The sequence below is a fragment of the Pteropus alecto genome, unplaced genomic scaffold, assembly GCF_000325575.1.
Source record: "Pteropus alecto unplaced genomic scaffold, ASM32557v1 scaffold121, whole genome shotgun sequence".
NCBI lineage: Eukaryota > Metazoa > Chordata > Mammalia > Chiroptera > Pteropodidae > Pteropus > Pteropus alecto.
In genome coordinates, this window is record NW_006434369.1 from 1,792,644 (window position 1) to 1,800,450 (window position 7,807).

Genomic DNA, 7,807 nt, shown 5'->3' on the forward strand with positions numbered 1-7,807 from the left:
ACATTGCTCCTGCATTCATGAACAGAATAGTGAATGGAAGATATGACTGGAAAATGCCACACTCCAGCTCTGTGAATGAAAGCTACAAACACATGAAAAAACACATGAACTCTTCATCTCACCATCTCCTCTCGTCTTTTACTGTCATTGTAGAGCTTCACAGCCAAAGACTCTCTTATCTGTGGGGCCGCCAAAGGAAATGATTGCCAAATGGTCTTTTAGACTAAGTATGGAGACAATCTGTTATTTTGGATACCTCATTTACCTCAGAAGCACTTCTTTATATTCCATTCCCTAGTGTACATAAGCAGTGTTGGATCTGAAGTGCTATTTGGTTGTTAAAAAATAATATTAGTGTTCCTTAGCTCTATTTGCAGCACCACAGAACAAGTAATTCAGGAGCTTAAAAAAGAATTGTGGCTTACTAGTATCAGCAAATAGTTAAGGAAGTACATACAGTCTAAAGGAAGAAAGAAGCAAATAATGATTCACATATCGGGAAAATACCTGAACCAGTGGAATCCAAACATTCCTTTATTTATTCATTCATTCAATAAATATGCATTAAGTGCCAACTTCATGTCCGGCATTGCACTAAGGGTGGGGTTTGATACATGTAAGAATAGCATATAGTCTGCATTTGAGAGGTTCACTGCCTGGTGGTAAAAGAAATAAAAATAATATCTACCATTTATTCTGCACCTACTTCCCATCAAGGCCCTTGGCGCTTTACTTGTTTTTCTTCATTTAATACAACAAACATGTGAGTTAGGTATTATTACCTCAGTCTGACATAAAAGAAAATTTAGGTGTAATGAGATCAAGTGACTTGACCAAGTCACACAACTAACCAGATAACCAGAGTCCTTCTGAAGATCCATCTTTGGGTATCTAGCCTGATATGTTAAGTCACAAAGACTTGAGGTTTTTCATTACTGCAGCATACGCTAGCCTAATCCGACTAATAAACCCATCACATCATATCTGGTATCATATTTTTACCTTCTGTGGCTTCAAAGACCACACTCTTTGCACTGTACCACGGAGATCTCCCTGAAATGAATAAGACCCTCAACCTGCCCTCAGACATGTTGACAAACAACAATTACACGATTACTGTAATAATAACATCATTTTCAAGGCTTACCTAGGGCTCTTCTCAGCACTGAGGCACATTTTTGAACCCTCACACACCACTGGGTCAACTCTGAAAGGCAAAGTTTGGAGAGTCTCTGAGAAGTCGTATTTAAAGCTTCTGTCCATCTCCGGTGATGCTTCTCTAAGTACAGTACCTATAACATCTATTATCTATCTATATCTATCTATCTACATACCTATCATCTATCTATAAAATATAGCTATGTATCTAAGATATAGCATATAGCTATATGGACTCATTTCCAACCTCCATACTAGCCAGAACCTTGAATAAGAGCATCAAGAAAAAATGACCTAGACATTTTTATCACCTTCAGGGGAAATGGTATTCTCATTGCACTGAGTACATACTTCTAAACTAAAACGAATTACAATGCCTAATATTTATCTGTTTTCTTGTCAGTCTCTCTCACTAGATGTGAAGTTCTCCAGGCTAAGGACTCTGTTTCATTCATCGTGATACCTCTAGCTCATACAGCAATTCATTGCACTTAATACGTGATCATTAAAATATTTATTGAAGAAAAGAAGAAAACTGCAGCTCTAATAATTCATTATTATTGTTGTTTATAAGTTTATTTTCAAAAGTCTGGGCTAAGTCCTAGGAGAATGGTCATCACAAAACTGAATAAGAAAAATCCTGGCCCTGGTCTTAACCTGGTTAGCACATCCAACTTTCATATATTATTGGTTTAAATTATAAGGGAAGACTCAGTCTTTGTAGGTATTAACACCGAAATAAATGCTACATTAATATGGTTTATAAACTCCCACTCTGATTTTATTTATTAACATGTTAATGTCTAACAACTCTTAATAATAATAAGATGTATCTTAGAAGTGATCATCGATCAAATTTATAAAAATTATATTCACTTAAATGTGAGACATTGAGTTTCTATATACTATATAGTTATCTCCACTCCCTTGAAGTAAAAACCTTCAATAATGAAAAGAACAGCAAAGAGGCAATGGTGGACAAGAATGTCAACAAATATCTGCTGTATGCAAGCTATTAAAGTAGTGTTAACACTTTAAGCCAAATAGAAAAGGCTGGATTCTGTGTGCCCATAGAGGAAACCCAGTAACAAACAAGCTAGTCAGCCTTCAGAATCTGGGAAGAATCAGGAACTAGAGGTTTAGGGCCTACAGAACGTACTGGCAGGAGGTCAACAGTGGACTGAATGTCAGTGTAAAGCATAATTAGCCACTTAAGTCCATCCATTATCATCTCCTCCCATTCACAGAGACAGTTGACTTATTATCTCAAAAATTGTGCCAGACAGGCTCAGGACCAGAGACCCAAGGCACAGAAAACAGAGAAACAGGGGCTGTTAGCAAACTCCTAGCCTCCTTCTTCTACCTACCATCTAGAAAGCCACAGCTAGGCTTATAATCCTAAGGAAGATATTTGAAAGAACCTTCTGTGGAGAAGTTAAAGAACTTTAAGAAAAAGACCGCAGATTTCAGGGGTACGCTAGTAAAAACGTTGACTCACTGTCCCATAATTCTATAGTGAATCCCTCATTGAGCCTCTCACATGCACACAGAACATTTAGTTGCTGTATGATTCTCTCACAGCCAAGGATCACAAGATTTAAGGGACAGCTTCCAACATAAAAGACACAGACAAAACATATACGTGTATATATACGTATATATATGTGTATATATATGTATATATATGATATATGTGTGTATATATATATATATTTTTTAAATCAACAGAAAGTTTGGGAAGTAAAGCATATAAAAATTTTCCGGAAAATAAAAAGGCAAAGCAAGCATCAGAGCAAAAAATAAAACAACAAAAACAATGTGAGATTAATCCAGAAGGTTCAATAGCTGATCGATAAGAGTTTTATAAGAGAAATCGGGACAAGGAACAATCTACTAAAGAAACAGTACAAGAAAATTTCATAGGATATGGATCTTTAGATTAAAAAATCACTGAACACCCAACGCAATACATAAAAAAAAGACTTGATCAAGATACATTATTTTGAAATTTCAGAACTCCAGAGAAAACACAATGTTCACATAAAAACCATAGGGAATCAGAATGACAAAGGACTTGTAAACAGAAACAGTGAAACCTAGGAGATAATGGAGCAATATCTTCAATACCTTTAAATTCAGAATAAGAATTATTTTTAACCTAGAACTCAATTCTCAGCCAAACTACTCAACAAATGCAAGGGTAGAATAAAGATATTTTCAGGCAGGAAATTTCTCAGTAAATTTACCTCACATGCACCCTTTCTCAGGAAGGGTGTGCCACCAAAATGAGGGAATAAAAGCAAGAAAGAGAAAAACATGGGAACCAGAGAGGAGAGGCTCCAACACAAGAAGAAGGTGAAGAGAATCACCAAGATGAGGGCAGAGGGAAGTCCTAGGATAACAGTGGTATATTGGCCCAAAAGAAAAACCAGTCCAGGTTGGAAAAGGAAGATAAGGGCCCCAAGAAGGAGGCCTTTAGATTCTGATAGATTATCTGTTCTGTTTACTATGTGGAAAGTGTTGGGGAGATTGTTGGAAGTTGTGGCAGAACATACGGATAGTTATACAAAACCAAGCTAATGAAAAAACAAGGCAATTATTAACTCCAAAAAAACCCAAAAAACTGTACAAGAAAGGAAAGGTAATTATAGTGTAGTGTTAGCTCAGCAGAGAACATTATTTACAAAGTTACAGTAATATAAACCTTGAATATTGATTTAACTAAAAAGGGGAACAAGAGGAAGCAGTATTGTGGGATAGGAGACTTAAATCCTCCCCAACTGTAATAGTTACTAAATAATGATCTAGTAGGACATATGTATTACTTAGAAATATGGAGGTAAATACAAGAACACTTACATTAATTAAAGGTAGCTGCCTGCAGGATGGGGCAGAATAGCTATGGGGTTTTTTTTTTTCTTTATATACATTCTCTAAATGTATATATTTATTTAGACAAATTTGAAGTTATTTTAAAAGCCATTAAGCTGCCATAACTCTGATTCTAAGGAGGCTTATTGGATACATTTCAGCCATCAAAGACCAAGCAATACAACACAAATCTCCGAAAACTCATATAGACTCTTTTTTTCATCTAACAAAGCCTAGGCGATTTTAGAACCAATTCTAACGCATTTGTTCCTTTTCCTCTTTAATCTATAGAAATCCTTAAAGAGTGAAACATTTGTATGAGTAGATACTCCCATTTTTTCCCAAGATGTTTAAGAGATTAACTACAAAAACTTTACCACAGTCTGAATGAATATTTGTATACAACAGCACTTGCTAACCAAAGCAGGGAAACCAGCTGATGTTGGCAGAATTTGTAGTGTCTTTGTGTGAGTATCAATTCAAAGAAGACACCGTGGATAGATAGGGTTTGAGCCAAATCTTCAAGTATAATAGATGAGTAATTTGATAGATAGGGGATAGTTCCATCCCTGATTCACATTAAATAGCTTGGAAAGCAGGAAAGTTATAAGCAAAAATCAAGAGTCATCATGGCCCTCGGGGTCCTCAGAAACCTGTGAAGTTTAAGGAAAGAAAATACTCAAGAGTCACAGAGAATATGCTAATTCATCCCCAAACTCAAGAGTCACAGAGAACCTGCTAATTCATCCCCAAACTGTAATTTCATCATCATCACAGAAATCCCTGTAGATTAATAAAGACATTTCCCCTAAATCTGCATCTCCAGGACCAAGCAATAGCTAGCCTCCTCACAACAATAATAACATGTTAATGACTTTGATAAGGGAGGATACATATCATTATCACCTCTTAATTACCTTTTGGGCCCTGGGAAAGCAGCTGCAGAATACACAAATCAAGGAGCCTGGGAGGAAGTTTTCCAGAAAGTAGTCCCCATGATTGTTAATTTTCTATATTCTACCACTATTAATTATCCAATTTTTTTTTTTTTTTAGGTTACCTGCCATTAGTCATGAAGCAAAGTTTAGGCTTGTGGTTGGTTGGTTTCCAATTACAAACATGGTGTTTACCTATAGGAAGATCATTTCCTCTGGGCTTAAAGCTTAGAGTTTCTGTCCCTTGTGGATTTCCCTCCCCATCTTCACATTCATGGGCAAACCAAGGACTGGGAGACACTTTGCAGGGCTACGATTCCTTAAGAAGAAGGTAAATTCCACTTTTTATTTGCAGCTTGCCCACTGTGCTGCGTGTAATAGCCTCAGAGTAAATGTTAACTGAAGAAAATACATGTGTTTATTCCAGAGATTATAGAAGTTCCACTATTTTGGTTTGGATGTTACTTCAGAGAGGCCTATTAATATACTGTATTTGTATAGACAAATCTAGAGCATCTCTGTTTGTTCCACACCAGTTACTAAAACTTCCTAAGCAGGAATAGGGCCAGACTTGCTCCAACAGGTCACATGCCTTTCCAGGTGGGTTTGTTTTTTTTTTAACCCAAGGTTCTTATTTATCACTATACTCCTTAAACTCTTGCCCATCCTTTATAGATGTGGGATGTAGAGTCTCCAAAACTTCAGTCCTGAGGTTTTTTATCCCCCAAAACTCCACCCAATGGCCAGCCAGTAAATCAGTACCCTTTTCCTTTATCTCTAACACGAAAGGCAGTTACCAACTTCGCTTTTTCTTTGCAAAATACTCTCTGAGAGTTCAAGGTTACCTGAATACAATTCTCACTATCACTCCAGGATATCTCTGTCCTAATATTATCTATTCCTCGATGGGATTGTTTTACAGTATAAAATTGTGGCCCAACTCCCTGTTTATCCTTCACTGTTATCAGCTGTAATACTTAAAGCTCCTAAGTCACCTTATTTCTCTACAGGTTGGCAAAATCATTGCCCAGAAGAAAGGGGGGGCGGGGAGAGAGAAAGAAGGTTAAGAAGGAAGGAAGGGAAGGAGGGAAGAAGGAACTGGACTGTGAATATCTTCAGTTGGAAAAATTAAAATGCTGGTTCTTAAAATTTGTCTTGCCTTGGTATTTTTATTTTTACAGATTTTATTCTACTTTCTGTTTCTGGCCTGGACTAGAAGTAAAGGAGTTACTGAAGTCCTCCATACTCATGAAGCCAGGGCAACCTAAGTCCAAGATTATCCCTCAAATCTGAAGTTAGCGTAAAACCACAAATGACGAGTGGGCAGTCGAGATGACCACAGATTCCATTATTTGGGTGGAATAAAAAGAGATTTTAAAAGTGCTGTCTAGATTAACAGTCATCCTAATTTTTCTATAGTGATTCTGCATTGTGTGTCTGATTTTTAAAAGTTAAACGGGTCATGTGAATTTTGTGGAAAAAAAAAATAATGCAGGCAAGTGTAGTTCGCTAGGCCAGTTTATATCCATTCCTTGCACATAAGCAGACCCAAAGCAGCTACCCCAGCCCTTGCCCTCACCACTCTCCAGCTGCTGCTGTCAGGCACCATCTCTTATCTCACCTGGGCTGGGCGAAGGCAGCACTTGTGACATCAGAACAGAAAAAGATGCGTGGCAAAGGGAGGACAGCAAGAGGGAAACCAGACACTCCTTCTTCCACTCCACCTGTCTCTGCTGCTCAGCTTTACTCAGTGACTCCCGCCCCCCCCCCCCACACACAGTCCCACATTCCAAAAGCCCCTGATGCTTCTTTTCATGTTCCAGAAATCAGTCCTCAGTGGAGCCCTGAGGCTGGGATTTTACTAAAAGAAACAATAATTTTTACTATTAACAGTGGTGTTTGGGAACAACCTGCTGTTAGCGTACCTAGTGAATCTATATCTTTGTCCCTGGCCGAAACTGAGGATGAAGGGGGAGGGGGTTGACAAAAGCCCCAAACTGCTATATGTCTGCCTGAAAAGGGCAAAACAATTGTGAGCTCAAAGAAGAAAGGAGCCCTGTTTTCTAAAAGCCATATGTGTGAAAACTGGAAGGCCCGTGGGTAGAAGACAAAGGGAGTGGCTTGGAGCTCCAGTAGGCCCCAGGAGTGTGTGTGGGAGTTGGTAGGTGTGGGCGTGTGAGGCAAGACATGGGAGATTATGGACAGATGGTGCGAGCCCACCAGCTCTCTTCTTAGTCCCCATGTTGCCTCCTTTTGCTTTAACACATGATCCTCTGCCCCTCCTCTTTAGCCCACCCACTGGAAACCACCCAGAGCACGTATCCTGAATTTTCCAAGGCAGTCTTTCTATTTTAAATGTCTGTCCTACTAACCTCATGAACAAAAACATCAAAAGCCAGAGTTCTGGACTCTGGCTTCAGACAGCACAGGTTTGAATCTCAGCTTGCTACTTATTTACTGAGTGGTCTTCCGTAACCTTCTAAGACTCAGTTTCTCATCTGTAAATTGATCATAATAGTACATTGAGTTGTGAGAATTAATATAATAATATAATATAATAATATAATTAATATAATATATAGTAATAGTAAGCTCTCAATAAATACTTAATTTATTCATAATTGTCATTATTCAAGTAGAGACTTCGCATACATTATCTGCAATCCTTTCAACAACCCAGGAACAGATAAAGTCTTAGAAATTCTGGAAATTGGTGACAAAGAAAATATGGCTATGGTACACAGAGCTCTTTCATGTTCTCCACTGTTCTCCCAGCTCCTTCTTGAAACTTTGGTACTTCGCTGCCATGAGAGAGGCTAGATGACTACTTATCCCAAGGTTGT